The sequence below is a fragment of the Hevea brasiliensis genome, chromosome 12 (assembly GCF_030052815.1).
Source record: "Hevea brasiliensis isolate MT/VB/25A 57/8 chromosome 12, ASM3005281v1, whole genome shotgun sequence".
In the NCBI taxonomy this organism is placed as follows: Eukaryota; Viridiplantae; Streptophyta; class Magnoliopsida; order Malpighiales; family Euphorbiaceae; genus Hevea; species Hevea brasiliensis.
The window spans coordinates 73,847,054-73,871,933 of NC_079504.1; positions in this window are offsets into that span (position 1 = coordinate 73,847,054).

The following is a 24,880-nucleotide window of genomic DNA, read 5'->3' on the forward strand; positions in this document are numbered from 1 at the left end:
TTAGAATCTGATTCGACCTCCCCGACCATAGGGAGTTAGAATCACATCGAAGATGGCCCTTTCGGATTAGTCTTGCATAGTTAGTGAGATAAAGAATAATTTTTGAGATACAGAATGGCTTTTGAATGGTAAGGAATTGTGATTTCAATTATGGTTTATGTATAATTGATTTTGTTGGAATTACTTAAATGGTTAGTCATGATTTGATAAATTGAATTTTGTGATCAAAGTCATTTATACAAATGATTTACATTATTGGAAACGAATATTTTGAGTTTTGAAATTTGATGAGTATTCAGATTCCCAATTTATTTATCAGAAATTTTGTCAATGTATATTGTACTATGTTTTAAATTATAGTTGTGCACCATCGAGTTCACCACTCAATGATAGCTTTGTATCTCGTCGCAGTAAGAAGAGCATAGAGCAGTAAGTAAATTTCCTTGAAGATATATTCATATCAGCTCCAGGTATATCATAGGTATACCCATGTACATAGGTTTTGATGTATGCATGTAATAATATGTATGTAAATTATTTGAGCAGTTGTATAGAAACTCTTGTAAAATATTTTGGTATGTGATTAAATGTAAATTATTATAAATGTAAATTTGAGATTTCATTTACTTGAATAGTTTTGTATTATATTTCTTGTATCTCAGTCTTTGAAAAATCACTGCGGATTTGAGTTGAGATTTGCAAATACATATTGAAGTGCTTTTTACAGGTTTTCTGAAGAACTGTTTTATCCAAAATACAGAGGGCACTCTGCCAAAATTTTTACAGAAATTCCAAATAATTCAAATGTGTCAATTCTACCACTTGGTTCAAAAGGTTTTAACACCTGTAAATAGTGCTCACCACTGTAAAAGAAGTAAGAAAAGTTTTGAAAATCCCTTGTAGTGTATTTAATGGGTTATCAGTAGACGGAGTTGGTAATTCATTAGGTATACTACGGGATCATGTTATGCCTTACAGAGGGGTAGGGTGCGACACTTTGCAAAGGAAATTTTAAAAAAATATTTTATGTTATGCACAAACCTCATGTGAGTCACCTCTAGGCCTCAACTCGACGTCTCGGGTTCTTTCCCAATATTCCTTTCAACTGAAACATACAATTTTACAGTGTTTCAGTATCACAATTTATCATAAATCCAAAAATAAATTTAAATCTATTTATATCTAGCTTTAATATGCTTAATTTGACGTTCTTTAAAATTTGCATTTTGGGGTTACTATTCACGATACTATTCAAGTCAATTTATTGACTTTCTTATGCTTAATAGGTATAGGGATTTCAATTTCACCCACGTACCATATTTTGGTTACCTAATTTGTTAGTTTTGGTTATTTCCTCAAATTTTAAGTTTCTTAGGTGAAATTTCCAAATTTCAGATTTGGTATCCTGTTTTGCATTGTTCCATTGGTTAAGTTGCTGCTGAAATTTGGCTAAGTTTTCTTCATAGAAGTTGTTCCTTATTGTCTTAGTTTTATTTCCCTTTTTGAATCACTCCATTTGGACTTTTGTAGCCCAAGATATGACTATTTGAATGGGGCTGGCCGGATTTGGTGTTACCCAGAATTCTGGGCATTTTCTAGATATTGGCAATTTTGGTGTGCTAACTACAGGTGACTTTTCAGATAGGTTATGTTCGAAATTTGGGTTTGTTTTCTTCACGAAAGTTGTAGGGCTATGTATCATATTTCTATCGGTATAAGATTCAGGTCATTTGGACCTTCCTAGACCAAGTTATGGTCATTTATGTAACTACTGTTCATTTGGTCAGTTTTTGTACTGGGCAGTGTGCCCAAATCCAGATTTGGCCTAATTGTTCACTATCCTAATGTCATTTTCTGGGCATGGTTCCTAGATGAAAAATTTGCCATTTTGTGTCTATTTTTATTACCAATTGACCTCACACCAATTAGGTTAGTAAATTTTCAGTTTTAGTCCCTGAAAGGGACCTAGGTCAAGCTGTCAGCATACTAACCCTAACCAATTCCAATTGAAACTTGGTTCTAGCAATTCACACACACCATAAATGGTCACAATTGATCATTTCTCAACTAAAGTAAGGTCAATAGCATCAATTGACCAATTCTCAACTTTTTCTCCAATTTTTCAAAATGCTAAAAACCCTAGTTACACATTTGTGTAATTCAATGCAATCAAATGGTACATCTAATGTCTATACACCTAATTCACCTTAAACAACAATTTAATTGTACCAATTTCATACACTTCAAACTTTACCTAAGGCTGGCTGAAATTCTTTTTTGATCCTTCATAAAAATTTTCTTTAATTTTTAAGTTAATTTCTAGGTTCATTGAACTAAGAACACAAGAATTAAACTAAAAGTTTCAATTTAACTCACTAACCTTAAACTTTGAAGTTTAATCTTCAATTCCACTCCAATTTTTGTGACACCCCTTACCCGTCTACAGTGTAGCCGAGCAAGATATGCCACACAGTGTACCAGAACACCATATTTTATCTCAATCATTTTTATCCTTCCTTAATTTATTTCTTCATAGATATGAAGTACAATTTATGAAATTTAACTCATTTAAGTCATTTATTGAAATTATAAATTCACTTGAGGTTCCAAAATTTTTATAGAAAATTCGGCAGAGTACCGGCTAAAAATGGAGAAAATTGTTCTTCGAAACCTGTGAAAAACACTTTCAATAGTCATTCTATTCCAAACTCCCAATTATCACATCAATTTTCAACAATTTCTCAATAATTCTTCCATTTTTCATTCATTCATTCATTTAACATCATAATCATGTACATTTCATTTATAAACACAAATTTACAAATTCTGACATTCATACCAAATTATATTACATAAGTTTTAATTTATACATGAGAAAATAAAAGTTTGATTACAAACAGTACAAACAGTATAAAATACTAAAATGGGACCTAGTGTCCTACTAATGCACTGTAGCCTATAAGGTGATACAGATACTATGCAAAACTATAAACGGCCTCACCCATTCTGTGGTCTACTGGGCTTTTTATCCAAATCTTCAGTACCTACGCGTTGCAAAAGCGACGCGCTAAGCATAAAGCTTTGTGGTGCCAATAATAAAAGAAAATATAATATACAAATAAAATTAAAAATTTCCTAGTTATTGTGCCTATAAGAAATAAATAATTACTAACTTACTGTTTAGTTAAAGGCTAATTACATTTTATGATATTAACTCTTTCTAGCATTTTATTAGTCGTTTTCTTTATGATTTTGAGCCTCTTTTTATTGTAATAATCATTCTTGTTCTTTATTTGATATTTAATTTCCTTACTTTCTTTAATAATCAATTCAACTACATTTATACTTTTTCATGCCTAAGTAACCTATACAAATTGACCGGACTGGATAAACTAGTAAACTAGCATTGGGTACCAGGTACCTCGGGCCGTCACACCATCGGTCACAATGTGTCTCCCGGTGTGTAGACAGAATGGCTAATAAGCCATAAAAGCAATAAGGCATAAAGCCAAGTATAACATCATAATCAGTATAGCCATAGGCTATCATATCACAGAATGGCATGGAGCCATACATCATATGTAGTACTACTATCAAAACCCTATTGGCATGCCAACCTATCCAAACCAATCACATTAGGCCTACTAGGGCATATTACAAAGTTATTTCTTGAATATTTGTACTTAACATGTAAGGTTACTATTCATTTAGTCATTTAACTCAAAATATTGACTTTTTCATATATAATAGTTACATGAGTTTTAATCACATAGATTTACCACATTTTGGTTCCCAAAAGTGTTGGCATTAGTTGCCAATCCATACTCCTAACTAATGGTGAATAAATAAAAAATTTCAGTTTTGGGTGTTAGAGTTCACTATTCCATTAGGCCATTACAGTGAGCATTTGGCCAAATGTTCTTCATCAAAGTTGTTCCATATTGTGTCTAGTTACATTTCTTTTTTTTTTTGAATCACTTCATTTGTAGTTTTGTAGCTCAAGTTATGGCCTAAACACCATAACTGGCCGGATTACAATTTTTTCAAAATTTCTGGGCAGAATCAATTCTGCAGTTTTTGTACACTGACTGCAGGTGAGTTTTTGGACATGTTATGGTCACAATTTGGGTTTGTCTTCTACATGAAAGTTGTAGGTCTATCTCTCAGCTTTGTATTGGTAAAACTTCAGGTCAATTGGACCTTTCTACATTGAGTTATGACCAAATGAATAAACACTGTTAATTTGGTCATTTTGCCCAAGCAGAATGTAAGTCACCTGGATTTTGTCAATTTTTAGGAAATTCTAAGTTTGTTTTCTGGATAGGCTTCCTTCATAAAAGTTGTGCCATTATGTGTCTAATTTCATTTTCAATTAGCCTTGCACCAATTGAACCTACACAACTCAAATTACAGCTGCCCAAACATGCTAGACTCACATCCAAACCTGTAGTGTACACTGGACAGCATACATAACCTCAATCCCCATGGCACAAATCACTTCATTTCCTAATCAAACATAGCCAAATGGTCACTCATTGACTATTACAAATTTAGTTTATGTCCATTTTCATCATCCACCAAAATTAAATTTCAAAATCCTAACCCTAATTGACCAAACCTCCAATTCATGCATCTTACTCCTAATTTGCTATACTAATCATATAATTTATACCAGGGGCAACTAATATGTCACTTTAAATAAAAAAATTCTCCTAACTCTAACTCATGTCAAGCCTGCCAAAATTTCATGGAACATAATCATGCCTCATTAATTCAATTTTTATTAAATTTTCAACTTAACTTAACTCAATTTCATGTTTAGAAAGATGTAAATGCAAATAATATGGCACTAACCTCTTTAGTGATTTTCTAAGCTTGTTCACACCTCACTGTCTTCCACTTTCTCTTCTTCTAATTGCTGCCCAAGTCTTGCTCTAGTGGTACGGGAAATTTTTCATGAAGGGAGGATAAGGTTTTGAAATGATTTGGAGTGAGAAATTAAGCTTGGCAAAGCTCTAATGGTGGAAGGGAGTGAGAGAATCGGCTGGGCTATGGGAGGAAGAAGAGTTCAGTTTTTTTCATTTCAATTTTCTGCCCATTTAACTCATTTTAAGTGGTTTATGGATATGTGTCACAATGTGATTGGGTGAGAGTGCTTAGTGATATAAGCATGAGGTCAAAATTTTAAGTTTAATTCATTTTCTTTTCTTTTCTTTGCTACTCAGTTTTAATTCAATTTTTAACAATATTTATTCATATTTTAGATCATAATAATTATTTACTTAACTGGACAAGTTGGTCAAAAATCATTTCTGAAGATGAAATGACCAAAATGCCCTCCATTTGGCTTATTGAGCCAAAATCTTCTGTACCGAACCAAAAAATTTTCTTAGTCTTTTCTTGGCATTCTAATGCCATAGAAACCTCAATGACTCTTCTTTGGAGTCTCAAAAATTATTTTATGAATTTTCTCCTGGGTTTAGGGCTCCTAGGTGCGAGGACCGCAACTTTCCACTGGGTTACCCATCGCTAGGGCCCCGATTCATTTAACTTGGTTGTATTTTATTTCTAAAATTTTTTCTTAATTTTTCTTATTAATATTTGAGTTATTTATGATTCCTCATTCTAGTCTAAATATTTTTCCAGACGTTCTAGCTGTCCGGACTGACAGTGGTCACTGGAATAGTAGAATGTACGAAATTGCTACAGTGAGGGTGTTACAACTCTTCCCCTATAATTAAAATTTCGTCCTCGAAATTTATTTGACTTAAGTAATCATGGAATTGCTACCTCTTTGCTTCTTCTTTTCCTTGTATTGCCTCATCAATGTCTAGGTTTGGCTCCTCCTGAGCTTCTATAGCATATACCCGTGGTGCCACCATGACTTCGAGCCTTTCGACTGTCTCAGAAATAATCTTCTGTGAAATGTCAATCGTCTCTGCTCTGCCCGATCTTTTACCCCTTTGAACTGTAGGGGCAAGTCTATCAACTTGTACTGGAGCTATTGAACCACTCCTCTGAGGGCAATCTCTTATGAAATGATCTGTAGCCCCACACTTGAAATACTCTCCAGTTAATAGCCGACACTCCCCTCTGTGTCTCCTATCACAGTGCATACATTTAGGCACTGGGGCTGATCCCCTTATTATTTTGCATGGGGAGCTAGCTATAGATATCCCAATCTGGCCTCTTTAGCCCAGTGTCTGATCTTGTGAACCAGAACCCTTAAGCTTCTTATTATCAGTCGGTATACTTGACTGTCCTGGTCCAAATTCCCTTTTACGCTACCTATCTTTACTATTTTGTTCACTTACTCTGACCCTTTCCACTTTCAGTGCAGCTTCAACTAATTTTGTGAAGTCCGTAATGCCCAAGGCAGTAATCATTATCTTAATATTATCATTAAGCCCTTCTTCAAACCTTCTACACCTTTCTGCTTCTATGGGGACTATCTCCCTACCGTAGTGGCTTAGTCTGACAAACTCCTTCTCATACTTCGCTACTGATAGCTGCCTTTGCCTCAGATTAATAAACTCTCTTCTTCTATCTTCGAGGTACACACTTCCCACATACTTCTTCTTAAATTCAACGAGGAAGAAATCCCAAGTTACCAGTCCTGGCCGGACTTCACTAAATACAGTGTCCCACCACTGATAGGCATCATCTTGAAGTAGGGACACAACACCCTCCAAGTTCTGCTTTGGGGTGCAATGCAGTTGCTTCAATACCCTTATGGTGCGGTCTAGCCAATTCTTAGCCGCCACCGAGTCATCTTCTTTCTTACCTATGAAGTCCACAGCCCCAAATTTTCTCAGTTTTTCTAGATGGGATTTCTACTGTGGAGGTGGTGGTGGTGGTGGCATAACCCTAGCCATCTGTCTGAAGAATTCAGCCATTTGCTGAAACATAGCTGGTGGAGGTTGTGCAGGTACTATTGGTGCTAGTGTAGCAGGTTCTCCCTGGCCCCCAGTCTCAGTTGCAGGTGGAGCACGACTCTCCACTTCCTCATCTACTGCTTTCTGTGATATGGGGTCCATATCCTAATCAAAATAAGAAAATCGAACATATCTGCATTAGCGTCACCTCGACTCTTACAAATACAATGCATGGTATGGACTCGATCTAAACTCAGAAACACCTAAACCGTGCTCTGATACCACTAAATGTGACACCCCTTACTCGTCTACAGTGTAGCCGAGCAAGATATGCCACACAGTGTACTGGAACACCATATTTTATCTCAATCATTTTTATCCTTCCTTAATTTATTTGTTCATGGATATAGAGTGCAATTTGTGAAATTTAACTCATTTAAGTCATTTATTGAAATTATAAATTCATTTGAGGTTTTAAAAATTTTATAGAAAATCCGGCAGAGTACCGGTTAAAAATGGAGAAAACAGTTCTTCGAAACCTGTGAAAAACACTTCCAATAGTCGTTCTATTCCACAACTCCCAATTTTCACATCAATTTTCAACAATTTCTAAATAATTTTTCCATTTGTCATTCATTCATTTAACATCATAATCACGTACATTTCATTTATAAACACAAATTTATAAATTCTGACATTCATACCAAATTGTATTACATAAGTTTCAATTTATACATGAGAAAATAAAAGTTTGATTACAAATAGTACAAACAGTATAAATTGAAACTTATGTAATACATGAGAAAATAAAAGTTTGATTACAAATAGTACAAACAGTATAAAATACCAAAATGGGACCTAGTGTCCTACCAATGCACTATAGCATATGAGGTGACATGGACACTATGCAGAACTGTGAATGGCCTCACCCAGTCTGTGGTTTACTGGACTCTCTGTCCAAATCTTCAGTACCTATGCATTGTAAAAGTGATGCGTTAAGCATAAAGTTTAGTGGTGCCAATAATAAAAGAAAATATAATATACAAATAAAAGTAAAAATTTCCTAGTTATTGTGCCTATAGGAAATAAATAATTACTAACTTACTATTTAGTCGAAGGCTAATTACATTTTATGATATTAACTCTTTCTACCATTTTATTAATCATTTTCTTGATGATTTTGAGCCTCTTTTTATTATTGTAATCATTCCTGTTCTTCGTCTTGATATTTAATTTCCTTACTTTCTTTAATAATCAATTCAATTACATTTACACTTTTCCATGCCTAAGTAACCTATACAAATTGACCGAACTGGATAAACGGGTAAACTAGCACTGGGTACCAGGTACCTTGGGCCGTCACACCATTGGTCACGATGTGCCTCCGGGTGTGCAGACAGAATGGCTAATAAGCCATAAAAGCAATAAGGCATAAAGCCAAGTATAACATCATAATCAGTATAGCCATAGGCTATCATATCACAGAATGGCATGGAGCCATACATCATATGCAGTACTGTTATCAGAACCCTATTGGCATGCCAACCTATCCAAACCAATCACATTAGGCCTACTAGGGCATATTACAAAGTTATTTCTTGAATATTTGTACTTAACATGTAAGGTTACTATTCATTTAGTCATTTAAGTCAAAATATTGACTTTTTCATATATAATAGTTACATGAGTTTTAATCAAATAGATTTACCACATTTTGGTTCCCAAAAGTGTTGGCATTAGTTGCCAATCCATACTCCTAACCAATGGTGAATAAATCAAAAATTTCAGTTTTGGGTGCTAGAGTTCACTGTTCCATTAGGCCATTTTACAATGAGAATTTGACCAAATGTTCTTCATCAAAGTTGTTCCTTATTGTCTATTGTTACATTTCTTTTTTTGAATCACTACATTTGGAGTTTTCTATCTCAAGTTATGGTCTAAACACCATAACTGGCCGGATTGCAATTTTTTTAGAATTTCTGGGCAGAATCAATTCTGTAGTTTTTATACACTGATTGCAGGTCAGTTTTTGGACATATTATGGTTATAATTTGGGTTTATTTTCTGCATGAAAGTTGTAGGTCTATGTCTCAGCTTTCTATTGGTAAAAATTCTGGTCAATTAGGCCTTTCTACACTGAGTTATGACCAAATGAATGAATACTGTTTATTTGGTCATTTTGCCCAGGCAGAATGTAAGTCACCTGGATTTGGTCAATTTTTAGAGCATCCTAAGTTTGTTTTCTGGATAGGCTTCCTTCATCGAAGTTGTGCCATTATGGGTTTAATTTCATGTCCAATTGGCCTTGCACCAATTGAACCTACACAACTCAAGTTACAGCTGCCCAAACATGCTAGACTCGTATCCAGACCTGTAGTGCACACTGGACAGCATACATAACCTCAATTCCCATAGCACAAATCACTTCATTTCCTGATCAAACATAGCCAAATGGTCACTAATTGACCATTACAACTTTAGTTTATGTCCATTTTCATCCACCACTAAAATTAAATTTCAAAACCCTAACCCTAATTGACCAAGCCTCCAATTCATGCATCTTACTCCTAATTTGCTATACTAATCATATAATTTATACTAGGGGCAGCTAATATGTCACTTTAAATCAAAGAATTGTCCTAACCCTAACTCATGTCAAGGCTGCCAAAATTTCATGGAACATAATCATGCCTCATTAATTCAATTTTTATCAAATTTTCAACTTAACTTAGCTCAAATTCATGTTTAGAAAGATGTAAATGCAAAGAATATGGCACTAACCTCTTTGGTGATTTTCTAAGCTTGTTCACACCTCACTTTCTTCCACTTTCTCTTCTTCCAATTGCTGCCCAAGTCTTGCTCTACTGGTAAAGGAAATTTTTAGTGAAGGGAGGATAAGGTTTTGAGGTGAATTGGAGTGAGAAATGAAGCTTGGCAATGCTCTAATGGTGGAAGGGAGTGAGAGAATCGGCTAGGCTATGGGAGGAAGAAGAGTGAAGTTTTTTTTTCATTTTAATTTTCTGCCTATTTAACTCATTTTAAGTGGTTTATGGACATGTGTCACTATGTGATTGGGTGAGAGTGCTTAGTGACATAAGCATGAGGTCAAAATTGTAATTTTAATTTATTTTCTTTTCTTTTCTTTGCTACACATTTTCAATTCAATTTCTAACAATATTTATTCATATTTTAGATCATAATAATTATTTACTTAACTGGACAAGTCGGTCAAAAATCATCTCTGAAGACGAAATGACTAAAATGCCCTCCGTTTGCCTTATTGAGCCAAAATCGTTTGTACCGATTAAAAAATTTTTCTAAGCATTTTCTTGGAATTATAATGCCATAGAAACCTTAATGACTCTTCTTTGGAGTCTCAAAAATTATTTTATAAATTTTCTCCCGGGTTTAGAGCTCCTAGTTGTGAGGACCGCAACTTCCCACTGAGTTACCCATCGCTAGGGCCTCGGCTCATTTAACTTGGTTGTATTTTATTTCTAAACTTTTTTCTAAATTTTTCTTATTAATATTTGAGTTATTCATGATTCCTCGCTCTAGTCTAAATATTTTTTCAAACGTTCTAGCTGTCCGGACTGACACCATTCACCAAAACAGTAGAATGTATGGAATTGCTACAGTGAGGGTGTTACACTTTTCTTCTTTCTTTCTTGCTCAATCCTCTTCTCAAGTTAGGTTATCAAGTTCTAATGGAGAAATTTGGGGTCAAAGTAGGGTTAAGTGGTTGGAATCAAGCTTGGATTCAAGCTTTCATGGTGGTTCATCCATGGAGATGGCAAGAGGGAGGGCAGCTGAAACTTGATGGGAGAAGAAAGGAAATGATTTTCTTTTTAATTATTTTATGTATTTATGTTTTATTTGAATGAGAATTGACTTGGTCAATTATGTAGGGAAAAATCAAAATATCATTTATGATGTCACAGCCGTAAAATGTGATGCCGCGGTCCTTAGGACCCTTACAAACACAGTGAAAAAGAGAAAATCACGAAAAAAAAACTATTAAGCCAGTTAAATAATTAGGTCAGGGAGCCGGAAGAAATGTTGAATTATTTGCAAACCGGTTTGAATCGACGAGGGGCAATTTGGTCAATTGACCCCGAGAGCTGACTCCTAACCTAACTGTCAAATAAAATTGGAGAAAGGAAAATTTCGGAATCGAGAATTAAATTAAAGAACTAATAGAAAAATAAAAAAAGAGAGAAAATGAAAAAGTGAAGGAAGATGACATCATGCATGACATCATGCATGATGCCATAAATCCTATAATTAATAAATTAATTAAATTGATTTTTTTTTGGTCTTCCATAAGACAAAATTACATAAAAGAAATAAAAAGAAAAAAAAAATATCATTTGGTCTTCCTCATCCAAAGTGCCGCCCTGACTCTCCCTCATTTCTCCATTGCTAATCCTCCATTAAAGCTTGCACTCAAGCTTACAATTCTTCATTAAACCTCAATAGCTTCCATAAAAACCTCATTAGAGCTTGTTTTAGTCACTTGAGAAGAAGATTGAAAGAGAAAAGAAATACAAAAGATAGAGATTTGAAGGAATTGAAGTTTTAAGAAAGGTTAGTAAGCAAACTTGGTAAATTTAGTTTGATTTCTACATTTTTAGCTTGATTAACTTGTAAATAAACTTAAAATGAAAAGAAAAATTTGTTGAGGGACCATGACTGAAATTCGGCCAGCATGTGTATGGTGGTTTTATTGCATGGTTTGATTAGTTTGAATGGGTATATGAACCTTAATTAGTTGAATGGTTATGATTAAAGGCTTGAATTAGCTAAATGCAACAAATTAGTGTGAATTAGGGTTTTGGACATTAGGGTTTAGAGACAAAAATGTGAGAAACTTGTAAATGATGTCTTTGACCTAGTTTGAAGTGAGAAATGGTCATTTGTGACCAAATGAAGTGTGTTGGAATGGTTGGAGTTAAGGCCAAATTCGGATTGAGTGTGGTCATGCTGCTGGTAGCATGACCAAGTTACCTTTAAGGGACCAAAATGAAAATTTACATGTCCAATTGGTATGAGACCAATTGGGAATGAAAATAGACACTAAATGACACAATTTTCATTTAGGAAGCATGCCTAAAAAGTGACCAAAACCTAGTGAACAAATTGACCAAACTCGAAAAATCTCAGTCTGCACTGTACAAACTGATCAAATGAACAGTGTTTGTTCATTTGGCCATAACGTGAGCTAGGCAGGTCTAAATGACCTGAAACTTTGCCAGTGGACAGTTGAGGTATATACCTAAAACTTTCATGAAGAATACCAACCCAAATTATGCCATTAACTCAGTCATTTGGCCACCCCAAGTTGGTGACCTAAAACTGCTAGCACCAAAAATTGCCCAGAAAATCTGGGTTGAATCCAATCCAGCAGCCATGGTTCAAATGGCTATAACTTGAGCTACAAAACTCCAATTGGAGTTATTCAAAAATGAGAATAAACTTAAGACAATAGGGAACATTTTCTGTGAAGAAAGTTTTGCAAATTCCAACAGTAAAGTGACCAATGGAATAGTGCAACCTTAGACACCAAAACTGAAATTTATTAAATTTGCCTAAAAGACTTAGAATTTGAATAAACAACCAAAACCAACAAATTTAGTGACCAAAATGTGTTATGTGGGTGAAGTTGGAATTCCCATACCTATTAAGCCTTAGAAAGTCAACAATTTGACTTGAATAGTATAGTGAATAGTAACCCTGAAACACAAAATTTCAAGAACGTTGAGTTTAGCATGTTAGAGCTAGGTAAAAGTAAAGTTAAATTTATTTTTGGATTTATTCTAAGTTATGGTACTGAAACACTGTAAAATTGTGTGTTTCAGTTGAAAAGAATACCGGGAAAGAATATGAGGAATTGAGTCAAGGCCAAGAGGCGACTCGCTTGAGGTTTGTGCACAACATCACTATGCCTTAAAAATTCATTGATAAAGTGAATGAAATATGTATCTTACTTTTGCTTTGAATTGTTGAAAGTTTATTTGTGACATTATTTATGATGTTTTGATTTAAATTGTGAAAGTTATTGTGGATATTTGAAATAGCAATATTTAGCAAATTGTTAAGATAAGTTTTGAAACCACAGTGTTATGACCATATATTTGAACACCTCACTAGCATGACTAGTAGGGGTAATTAGTTTTGAATTTTGATTCCTTCTCTGGAGAAGTGTTGAGGTGTGCCAGTAGAAGAGGATTTGAATGGATATCCATATATTTGAGCTAGCTAGCCTTGTGATGTGACTTCTCCTTAGCCTCTGGCTATTGAGATTATATTTGTTTCGAATGGCATGATCTAACTGTGAGTTTTATGAAATGTGTTTGATACTTCGAAATGAAATTGTTTGGAATAAAGTCTCATAATTCATGTTTTGTGTTTAACTCGCATGCTCAGTTCAATTTCTGAATAAATGTGATTTAGATTCTGCATAAAGATTCTTTTAGTATGTTGTGCACCACTGAGTCCTAGTACTCAGCGATAGCTTTTATTGCTGTCGCAGACTGAGCTGCTGAGGTATGAGGATCTATCATGTGACACCCCTTACCAGTCTACAGTGTAGCCGAGCAAGTTATGCCACTCAGTGTGTTGGAACACCAATTCATGTTTCAATTTCAATTAATCCCCTTTTATTCATTTATTTATAATTTTTGAAAAATCTAAATTTTTCCCCAAATTTTATAGAAAATCCGGCAGAGTGCCGGCTATAAATTGGAAAACAGTTCTTCTGAACCTGTTTAAAAACACTTCCAATATAATTATAATCTCAATCTCAGTCAACCACCAACATTTTTCAACAATTTCTCAAATCAATTCAGTATCTCAAAATTCACATTCATCTCATATCACACCCACTTCAATAAGAAATACTCATATTTATTTCTGAACACAGCTCATCGGTAATTACAGCAAAAATATGATTACATGAGTTTATAATATACATAACAAAAGTTTACAAATACAAAAGACTTAGGTAGCCCAATGTCTCCACTACCAATGCACTGCAATTTGTGAGGTGACTTTGAACTCTGAGTGCAGATCTGAAAACTCACCCTGTATGAGGTATGCTGGACTCCCCAGCTATGTCTCCAGTATCTGCGCGTGGCAAAAGCGACGCGCTAAGCAATTCTGCTTAGTGGTGACAATATAAAATAAAATAAAATAAAATAATAACATATATGCAGAATGTATGTTTACATTTTTGGTAGACTTAATTTCAAATATTTATTGCAATATTATTCGATTAAAGTTTTGTAAGATTTATTAATATTGCCCGAGTAACCTATACTAGTTGACTGGACTAGATAAATGGGTAAACTGGTACTGGGTACTAAGTACCTCGGACCATCACACCATCGGTCATATAGTGTTTCCCGGTGTGCAACAGAACAGCTAATAAGCTGTAATAATTATCGGGGATTAAACCCGAGCATAACAACTCAATATCATAGCCAAAGGCTATTATGTCACAGAATGGCATGGAAAGCCATGAAATACAGAATGGCATGAAGCCATATGCAGTACTGCTAACAGAACCCTATTGGCATGCCAACCTATCCAAACCAATCACATTAGGCCTACTAGGGCATTTAACACTTTTTATTTATGTAATTCTTCGAAATTGAATTTTTATGATTACTATTCATTTCATTGGTCAACTATGACTTTTGCATTGGCAATAGGTAAATTAGTTTAAATATCATCAACATACCACATTTTGCATTTTAAACTTGTTGGTATTGGTTGCCAATACCATCTCTAAGCTTAATGTGAATTGGACAGAATTTTCAGTTTTCAAGCTTTGGGTTTACTGTTCCATTAGTTACTGTTGCAGTGGGAATTTGGAAAAATGATAAACATAAAAGTTGTTCCTTATTTTGTCTAGTTGAATTTCCTTTTTTGAATCACTCCATTTGGAGTTTTGTAGCTCAAGTTATGGTCCAAAAACCACAACTGGCCGGATTGAAATTTTTCTGGACTGACCATATCTATAGTGCAGTGAACAGTGACTTCAACTCACTTGTTGGATAGGTTCTAGTCATAATTTGGGTTAGGTTTCTTCATGAAAGTTGTTGGTCTATATCTCAGCTTGTTGTAGGTAATATTTCAGGTCAATTGGACCATTCTACACTGAGTTATGGCCAAATGACCAAATACTGTTCATTTGGTCATTCTGCAGAAATAGACTGCAGGTCACCCGGATTGGAGCAAGCTTTTGGTCCACTTGGTTTGGTCTTATGGGCATGGTTTCTTCACCAAAGTTGTGCCATTATGTGTATAGTTTCATTTCCAATTAGCCAAACACCAATTTAACCTCTACAATTCAAGTTATGGCTGCCCAAACCTGCTGGACTCATGTCCAATTCTGCAGGTCACCTAGGGCAGCCACACTAAACCTAAATCCCATCCCTCAACACACTTCATTTTTGGTTTAAACAGAAATAAATGGTCACTAATTGAACATTAATACCCATTTTCATCATCACATGGTCAAAGTCCCATTTCTCCACCCCAAACCCTAACTCAAGCATTACCATTCATGCATTTTCATTGCATTTCTTCAATCCACTTACAAAATGCACATTAAGGGCAGCCATAATAACCTTTTAACTTCATTAAATCATCATAAACAAACTCTAACCATGGCTGCCAAAAATTTAGGATTTACATACAATTGGTATTCAACAATTTTTCTTTGTAATTTACACTCATTTATACTTACTCAACATAAATTTGAAAAGAAACATAAGTTTAAGTCACTAACCTCTTTTAGCTCAAATCCAAGCCAACCAAAACTTTAATTTTTCTTCAAAATTTTGCTGCCCAAAGCTTCCTCAAGGTGTGGGGTGAATTTTTTGTGAAGACAACTAGGGCTTTTATGATGTGGAAGCTAGGGAAAATCAAGCTTGAAAAAGCTTGTCCATAGAGGTTAGGGAAGGAATGGTTTACAGCAAGGAAGAAAGAAGAAATGAGAAATCTGGTTTTTCTCTCATTTTTCAGCCCATTTGTCTCTTTTAAATATAGTTATGCCATGTGTCAACATTGGGTTGGGTGAAGGCACACTAATGACATCATGTGATGTCATAAATTCCCATTTAATTCATTTTTTTCTTTTCTTTTCTACTCATTTTCAATTAAATTTTTAGTAATATTTATTCATATTTTATGTCATAATAATTATTTACTTAACTGGACAAGTCGGCCAAAAATCACCTCTGAAGGCAAAATGACCAAAATGCCCTCCGTTTGGCTTAACGGGCCAAAATTGTCTGTACCGAATTGAAAATTTTTTCTAAGTATTTTCTTGGCATTCTAATGCCATAAGAACCTAAATAACCCTTCTCTGGAGTCTCAGAAATTATTTTATAATTTTTCCCCCGGGTCTAGGGCTCCTAGTTGCGAGAACCACAACTTCTCACTAGGTTACCCATCGCTAGGGCACTGGCGCATTTAACTTGGTTGTATTTTATTTCTAAAATTTTTCCTAAATTTTTCTTATTAATATTTGAGTTAATTATAGTTTCTCACTTTAGTTTAAATATTTTTCTAGACATTCTAGCTGTTCGGACCGACACCGATCACCGGAACAGTAGAATGTACGAAATTGCTACAGGGAGGGTGTTACATATCAGCTTGAAGTTATCAGGTATAATTTATACCCTGATTGTAAATATTTCTTTTGATATATGTATTGCACATAAATATATGGACATGTAAATTCGGTCTTGAGCAGCTTGTATAAAGTTTGTATAAAGTTGTAATAAAATTTATTTTGGAGTTTCCCAATGTAGATTTTAGTATGATGTATATATAGATTGTTTGTCATTAATGAATGGAAATGTTTTATTTTAATTTGAATGAGATTGATAGATATTATTTTAATGATTATTGAATTTTGGGAATTGAGAAATGTTGACTGTTGAATTTTGAGACTTAAGAAATTGGTTGAGATTGATTATGAAATTGAAGTAGTGGTTGAGAAAAATTATTGGAAGTGCTTTTTACAGGTATTTGAAGAACTTTTTTCTCAAAATACAAATAGAACTGTGGCAAAATTTTTATAAAATTTGCGAAAAAATAAAATGAACAAAAAATATTAACTAGTTTTAAATTTAATTAAATTTTTTAAATACCTATTAGAAAATGCTCACCACTTATTAAAAATAAGAAAATTGTTTTAAAATCCCTTGTAGGGTACTTAATGAGTTATCGATAGGTGAAGTTCGGTAATTCATTAAGTGTTCTATGGGATTATGTTATGCTTTACAGAGGGGTAAGGTGTGGCACTAATCATATAATTTATACTAGGGGCAGCTAATATGTCACTTTAAATCAAAGAATTCTCCTAACCCTAACTCATGTCAAGGCTGCCAAAATTTCATGGAGCATAATCATGCCTCATTAATTCAATTTTTATCAAATTTTCAACTTAACTTAGCTCAAATTCATGTTTAGAAAGAAGTAAAACCAATGAATATGGCACTAACCTCTTTGTTGATTTTCTAAGCTTGTTCACACCTCACTTTCTTCCACTTTCTCTTCTTCTAATTGCTGCCCAAGTCTTGCTCTAGTGGTAAGGGAGATTTTTAGTGAAGGGAGGATAAGATTTTGAGGTGAATTGGAGTGAGAAATAAAGCTTGGCAAAGCTCTAATGGTGGAAGGGAGTGAGAGAATCGGCTGGGCTATAGGAGGAAGAAGAGTGCAGTTTTTTCATTTCAATTTTCTACCTATTTAACTCATTTTAAGTGGTTTATGGACATGTGTCACAATGTGATTGGGTGAGAGTGCTTAGTGACATAAGCATGAGGTCAAAATTGCAATTTTAATTCATTTTCTTTTCTTTGCTACTCATTTTCAATTCAATTTTTAACAATATTTATTCATATTTTAGATTATAATAATTATTTACTTAACTGGACAAGTCGGTCAAAAATCATCTCTAAAGACGAAATGATCAAAATGCCCTCCGTTTTGCTTATTGAGCCATAATCATCTGTACCAATCGAAAAATTTTTCTAAGCCTTTTCTTGGAATTCTAATGCCATAGAAACCTCAATGACTCTTCTCTGAAGTCTCAAAAATTATTTTATGAATTTTCTCCCGGGTTTAGGGCTCCTAGTTGCGAGGACCGCAGCTTCCCACTGGGTTACCCATTACTAGGGCTCCGACTCATTTAACTTGGTTGTATTTTATTTCTAAAATTTTTTCTAAATTTTTCTTATTAATATTTGAGTTATTCATGATTCCTCACTCTAGTCTAAATATTTTTCCAAATGTTCTAGCTGTCCGGACCGACACCGTTCACCGGAACAGTAGAATGTACGAAATTGCTACAGTAAGGGTGTTACACTTTTCTTCTTTCTTTCTTGCTCAATCCTCTTCTGAAGTGAGGTTATCAAGTTCTAATGGAGAAATTTGGGGTCAAAGTAGGGTTAAGTGGTTGGAATCAAGGTTGGATTCAAGCTTTCATGGTGGTTAATCCATGGAGATGGCAAGAGGGTGGGCAGCTGAAACTTGATGAGAGAAAAAAGGAAATGATTTTCTTTTTAATTATTTTATGTATTTATGTTTTATTTGAATAAGAATTGACTTGGTCAATTATGTAGGGAAAAATCAAAATATCATTTATGATGTCACAATAATGATGTAAGCATGATGTAAATAAATTTTTTTCTTTTTTTCTTTTTCTTTTGTATTTATTTTTTCATTAGTTCTTTAATTTAATTCCCTATTCCAAAATTTTCTTTTCTCCAATTTTATTGGACAGTTAGGTCAGGAGTCAGCTCTAGGGGTGAATTGACCAAATTGCCCTTCGCTGGTTCAATTCTGTTTACAAGTTATTCATTATTTCTTCCGAATCCCTAACCTAATTATTTGACCTATTTTACAACTCTTTTTTCGTGATTTTCCCTTTTCCATTGTGTTCACAATAGTCCTAAGGATCGCGGCGTCACATTTTCCGGTTCGAAATTTAATATAAGACTGACCTTGCAGTTATTTCCCGGGAAGGTCACCCATCGCTGTGACTCCCGGCTCATTTAACCTTTTTTGTTCTGTTTTTCTTCTTTATACTTAACTATTTCGCAATTACTAAGTATTTATGTTTAGGGCTTATCTAGGTGTCTTAGATGTGATTCTAATCCCCTTAATTGTCCAGATTGACACCGATCACTGGAACAGTAAAATGTACCAGGCTATGCAAATATAGGTGTTACACGAGGCATGTATCACTACACGGCCTGTGTATAGTCCCCTGATAGCAATTCTGATGCAACTTTTCTTTGCTCCAACTTGACCCGGATGGACTCCTAATGCTTCTAGGACTCAGAAATTAGGGTTTTCACATCAGATATAAAATAGAACAAGTCAAAAATTGAGCGAAAAGAGAGAATTTACATCCAAAGAGGATAATTAACATTCAAGAGCTGATTTACATTCAAGGAGGCACATCAACCTCAAGGGAAGCAAGGGAGAAACAAGATCTGCAAAATTATTAAAAGGGATTTTCAGCTGAAGTTTCAAAAGTCCAAGGCTGCAATTCTTTTTCTAGGTTCTTTCACTCTATTTTCTTCTCATGTCTTCTCTTTATCTTCTTATAATCTTGATTGTAAAACTCACCATGAGTGAGTAGGTTCTTTATTCTAGGGTTAGGGTGTATCACTCTCAATTTTATTATGGATCTAGTTTGATTTTATTTAATACATTGGGTATTTTATTCTTTGATTCAATCTCTTATGATCTTAATGCATGCTATGTGTTGGCACCCACTTAGTATTGATTACAGATATTAATTGAAGGACTGAAAGGTGAAGATTAATATTAGAAAATTGAGATTTTGAACCTAGTAAATCTGACCTAGAGATAGGCTGATAACCTTTATGGAGTTCCAAAATTAATCAAAGATTTTAATGGGTTTTAATTAATTTAATCACCACGAAAATAGGGTTTAGGTTAATTAAAATACACATTGAGTGCCTTGAGAGAGGATTTAAGATAACTTAGGAATAATTTCCATCAAAGTAATAATCTCCCAACTATTGAATGAATTAGATTGATTCTATAATTGATTAAAGTGTGAACCCCTAGCTCTAGAATGTTCCAGTCCATTGGTATTTTAGTTTAGTCAATTATTTAGATTTTATTTCTTTTAATTTAGATATAATTATTAATTCTCTATAATTCGATCGTCTAGATAATTAAAATCACTATAGTTTGGTACTCAATATAGTCCTCATGGGAATGATACTCTACTCATCACTTTATTACTTGTTAGCGATCCGTGCACTTGCAGTGGTTAAAAAACCAGCAAATAAGTTTTTGGTGCCGTTGCCGAGAACCGGTGCTTGATATTGAATGATTAGTGATTTGATTACTCTAAACATTCTTATTTCTTTTATAGTTTATTTCTTGTCTAATTTTATTTTTACTTGTTTTACTTGTGAGGTACATTGAGATGTTTCATCAACAATTCTTCACAAGTTTTATTCAACAACACAATGAACCATTTTACAATGCTTGGAGAAGATTCACTGAATTGGTGAGTAGTTTGCCAATTATAGTCTTTCAAATTATGAACTCACTCTCAATTTCTACAATGGTTTGGATGAAGTGACAAGGAATTGGGTAGATTATGGAGCTTGGGCTACCGGTGATCACATTCTTCAAAGAAACCATGAGGATACCATTCACTTATTGAATGACATGGTAGATTTTGATTACCATTGGCATTAGGATCTTTCATTGCAGGGTTGGAGTCATCAATATTCCCCATACATTTATCAACCTAACATTCCACACCAACCATTTGAGCTACAATTAGAGAAGAGTGTGTGACTTGAAGAGGCAACAGCTCCATTGGAAAATTTTGACAACCTAATGGTGAACAATGAGCTACCACTTTATGATGAGGAATTATATGAACAAAGTTGGGAGAATGAAGAAGCTTCATGGGAATTTGAACCTAGAGAAGAAGTTGAGCTTCAATAACAAAATTCCTTTGAAGATGACTTACTAGTAGAATTCCCACAAGAACAGGAGTTACTTAAAGAACAAGTAGAACCTAGAGCTGAAGGAAACAACTCCTTTATAGTTGGGGGATCATTGGAAGAGTGTTTCCATGAAGACAAATCAGAGATAAAAGTGCTAGATGAAGAAATTGATGAGACTATTAATTTAAGTTCATTAATGATGCTTACACATACACCACCAGAAGACCCTTTTCTATCATGGACACCTCCTACGTCATCATATGTCCTCCATGAGCTAAAACAGTCCTCTTCCCAAGCATATAAGTCTAAACCATATGTTGTTCATGCTATTTGCAATCTTATTCCAAATCTTGCCAATCTTGAGGGTACCACAAATCAAGACCCATATGTGGTGTTACATGACAACTACTATGGGTGAAAATCACTTTTTGATCAGCAATTCTAAAAGGGGTCAAGCTAAAGACCTTAAATTTGTGCTTCTTGGGAGGCAACCCAAGTTTTAAATTTAATATTTTCATTTGCTTATTTATTTTATTTTATCACCCTTCCAAACTTGTTTTGATGATTATTCTTTTTGTAGTTTCATGTAACACCCCTATATTACTATTCCAGTGACCAGTGTCTGTCCGGACAGCTAGAATGCCTGTAACTACACGTAAATGTTAGTGAGGAGACATGAAATAATGAAATACAATAGAGGAAAATACAAGAAAAACAAAGGAAAAATAAGAGTAATGAAATGTGATTAAGTTAAACGAGCAAAAAACCGTAGCGATGGGTGACCGCACTGGGAAGTTGCGGCAAGGATCGTTGACTCGCTCTGGGCCACGAGGAACCCTAGGAAATATTTTTAAGACTTAAATAAACATCTATTGAAGTATAAATGACATTGGAAATGTCAAAAAAAAATTAATTAATTAGTACAAAGAAAAATGAAAAATCGAGAAATCGATAAAAATCGGTGTTACTAAAAAATCGGGAATACAAACTGAATAGGGGCATTTTGGTCAATTAACACCTCAAGTTGCCTTTTGACCTAAATTTCCATGAAAAATAAATGAAATTAAATTTTAAAAACCCCATGAAAAATGAAAATTAGAAATGAAATGTATATAGTGAAAGTTTAGTGGCAAATTTGCAAATTATGGAACTTGGAAATTAATTAAACATAAACCAAAGTTAGTGCTCCACTAAGTGAGGTTAGCGGACATATAAATACAACATTTTGGGACAGAAAATTTCATCATCTTCAACCTCTCAATATTCAGCTGAATTCATCCTCCATGGAAACCTCCATTGTCGTACCTCAACCAAGCTCCATGCACATCACTTTAAGCCACTTTCCACACAATTTTCTTCATTAAAGCTTGCACACACACCTTGGGCAGCATTTAGGGAGCAAGAAAGAAAGGTTTTGATGAGTTTTTATCAAGCTTCAAATTAAGTAAGTGCTCATTTTCTCTCCCTTTCTTCATTAATATTTGTTTTGGTGTTGAGATAAGTTGATTTATGGAAGAAATGTTGAGGTTTTGATGAGTTAGGGTGGTGTTCCATTTTTGGCAGTCATGGAAGTTCAAAGTGTTTAGCTTGCTTTTACATGTAATTGATGGGAAATCATGTTAATTAATGTCATAAGATGTTTTAGCCAATGTATTTTATGCGTATGTGTGAATTGAGTAATTGAAATTAAGGGTTTGTAAGAGAAATTCAATACCTAAGTAAACTACCATTTTTGTGCAGCCTTTAAACCCATGAAATTATGTATGATATCATGAAAATTAATGAATTCTGATGGTGATGATGTAGGGGCAGTTTGTATAATTGATGATGGAAGTTATATGTAATGGTTAGGAGTGTTATGTGTAAATGTTATTTAGAATTGGATATTATAATTGGAAGTATAATTGGCGCATTGTAAATTGGTTATATTCTACTTAAAGTGACTATAATATAAAATGATGAATGATTTTGGTATGATACAAATGCAGAATTGTTTGGGAAGTGAAGATATAGTTGGTTGAATGTGTGATTGGTTGATGCTTTAAAAATGTGTTAAGGACAGTATGTGTTTTAGGCTATAAATGGAATTGTGTAACTCTAATTAATATGAGGCCAATTGGAGGTGAAACTAGGCACAAAATGTGCCAACTTTCATATTGGAAGCTTACCTAAATTCAGTCCAAAAAGTGACATGAAAATTAACCAAATCCGGATTAGTGACATTACAAACCTGAAAATTGACCATTTGAACAGTAGTCAGTATTTTGGCCATAACTCACTAAAACAGGTCCAAATGACCTAAAATTTATGCTGATGGAAAGCTTAGACATAGAGCTCCATCTTTTGTAGAGATCACAAAACCCAGAAATGACCATAAGCAAGCTAAAATGCTTGCACAATTTCGGGTATAAAAACTGCCAGAATTGGAAATGACCTAAAAATGACTTAAGTTTGCCATTTTAGTGCAACCTGTCCAGCATTGGTAAAATGACCATAACTTGGCCTAGTAAACTCCAAATCACCTAAAATTTGTGGCAAAAGTTCAATAAGACATAGACCTACAAGTTTGTAATTCTGACCAGAACCCAGAAACTGAGGAAACTAGGTCATCCGGCTAGGTCAAACAGCATACCAAAATCCGATAAATTGCAATAAAATGCAATACACTTGAAAATGAAATTGGTAACATATACTAGCACTAAAGGAATATAAAATGTGGCATATTGGGAACATTAAAATTGAGTTACTTAGAGTGCATCAAAGGTCAACATTATAGGTTGACTAATGAAATGAATTGGAGGGAATAGTACTAAGAAAATTTAGATATTGGATTTTATTGTTAGAAAAAATTTAAATGAGTACTAAAACATTTTAAATTGTGTGTTTCAGTTAGCAAAGACTCAGAGAAGGGGAAAGAACCACTGAGTCAAGGCCAAGAGGCTACTCATCAGAGGTTTGTGTACAATAGTTATTTCTTTTGAATTTTCACTTGAAATAAATTATGACAAATTGTATGTTGTTGTTTAAATTGTGGAAAATTTGTTTGAATGAAATTTGATGGATACTTATTGCTTGAAAAATATTGCAAATGGTTTGAAACCACAACTATCATGTATATTTGATTGAATTCCTCGCTAGCTTATCTAGTGGGATGAATTGGCTTTGAATTCCCTCTCTGGCTGAAGTGTTGAGGTGTGTGCCAGTTGAGGACGAATAGGATGAGTACTCATATAATTGCTAGCTAGCTATGTTATTCCTCATTAGCCATTGGCTTTTGGGACGAATTGGACTTTGGAATCATGATTAAGCTGTATGTGTAATTTATTGATATTCATTGAGACATTGTGAAATGGAGTTTAATTCTTTATGACATTCTCTGTCGTTTGAATTTAACTATGATTTTAAATATCCACAGTTTATATGATTTATGATTTATGGTTTTAAATTGCATTTTCTTAATGTTTTGCACCACTAAGACATTGGCTCAGCGATAGCTTTTTCATTACTGTCGCAGGTAGACAGACAGACAGAGTAGCAGAGTAGGCTGCTTGTGCTACAGTTTTGGGATTCTTCCGTGTACATTGAGTATACCACCTTTTTATAATTTTTATTGTAATGTATGTGACTGTATGTATATATAGTGTACTTGGTCTTGAGAAGCTATAAACTAAAGTTGTAAACTAAAGTTATAAATTATTTTGGCCTATAAAAATGTTGTAATATATTTATCTTATCTCAGCTTTTGGAACTACTGGAAATTGATGTTGAATTGAGTTTGACAAATGTTGAGAAAATTGATTTGTGTTGAGCCATATTGGAGTTTGGGATTGAACAAATATATTGGAAGTTCTTTTTATAGGTTTTTGAAGAACTGTTTTGTTCAAAATACAGACGACACTCTGCCAAAATTTTTACAGAAATTATTGATACTCCAGAATATTTGATTTCACTTTAGTAAAAAAAATTTTTTTTAACACCTATCAAAAG